General features: G+C 24.7%; 1 long non-coding RNA gene across 1 annotated transcript; it reads right to left on the reverse strand.

Moving 5' to 3' along the window:
* Positions 1-572: 572 nt before the first annotated feature.
* Positions 573-1,027, reverse strand: LOC106792953. Its single transcript, XR_001382365.1, has 2 exons — positions 910-1,027; positions 573-805 (listed from the first exon to the last, which is right to left on the reverse strand). It is a non-coding gene; the product is annotated as an uncharacterized LOC106792953 (long non-coding RNA).
* Between the last annotated feature and the right edge of the window lie 325 nt (positions 1,028-1,352).

Genomic DNA, 1,352 nt, shown 5'->3' on the forward strand with positions numbered 1-1,352 from the left:
TTTATATTATATTATATTATATTTGTGTGTTATTATATCGCGCGTTCAATTTTGGGGATGATTCTCAAAGGGATGGAAAATAATACAATCAAAAATATCTAATTATATTCTACAATTTTGTTGTTCCTACACCACATTCCTATTGAGAAACGTATTATTTTAATCGCGCGTATTTACTTTTTTTTTTTTTCTTTTTTTTTCTTTTTTTTTTTTCAAATATAATATAATTTTTTTCCCCTTTGGGATATGATGACCGATTCCTCCCCCCTCTCCTCCCCGTCTCCCCAGGGGGAATATATAAAAATGAGATAAAAAGAAAAATATTCTAAAAGCTTGCGCGTTCGCGACAATTTTATTTATATTTTATTTCATTGCTATTTACATTCGCTCGTATTAAATTTTGTTATCGTACTTTTTCTTTTTTTTTCTTTTTTATTTATTTATTGGCCATCGTTTTTATCTTTTCCTATTCTTTTTTTTTTGTTATTTTTTTGAATAAAAATTATTTCTCTTTTTATTCCCACAAAGAATTCGTTCTTTCTTTTATTGTTTTTTTTCTTTCTTTTTTTTTCTTTCTTGTTCTATCTTTACTTTAACGTATAAGGAAAAAAAGTATACAGGTATGTATATATGAATTATTCAAGAGTAATAATATTAGAAAGAAAATTGTTGTTATTATTATAGATGGGATATAATGATCAAATAGAAATAAATCTTACCTTTACTAAGCCATACACGAGAAGAATACTACAGATTATACCGGAACACGAACATATCAACAATGTTATGTTGAAACGTAATGTTGCTGAAAGAATACAAAATTCTATATTTAATTGTTCATCCTTAATATATAATATATTAATTTGTTTCTTTTATTTTGTATTTATTAATAACTATGTGATCACTTACCAGGTGATATTGTACCGAGTTCTAAGATACTCGAGGACTCTGGTAACAATCGATTTCCAGATAAATATTCGCTCTCAGATTGCAATATCGTGCCAGTTATTATGGCTAATAAAGTAAAGTAAATCTGTAATATGATATTAATAATAATTCTCATTGTACTACTAATAAAAAAAGGATTAAATTAATGTTAATTTGGAAATAAATATTATTTATCCGATTTATATATTATAATATTTGGGTTGTGGGCTCAAAAAGTATTGTCTTTAAATTTCCTGCCGAATCTTTCATATTTTCATAAATATAATTTATAAAAATTGTCACACGAACTTTCCCTAGTTCTAATCCACATACATATGTGTATATATATATATATAACAAAATCGAATAGATTATATATATACAGATATGTATAATAAAAATAATACAATAATAAATGAAAATAT

Source organism: Polistes canadensis, unplaced genomic scaffold (genome assembly GCF_001313835.1).
Source record: "Polistes canadensis isolate GaletaPanama2010 unplaced genomic scaffold, ASM131383v1 scaffold_2840, whole genome shotgun sequence".
Classification (NCBI taxonomy): Eukaryota; Metazoa; Arthropoda; class Insecta; order Hymenoptera; family Vespidae; genus Polistes; species Polistes canadensis.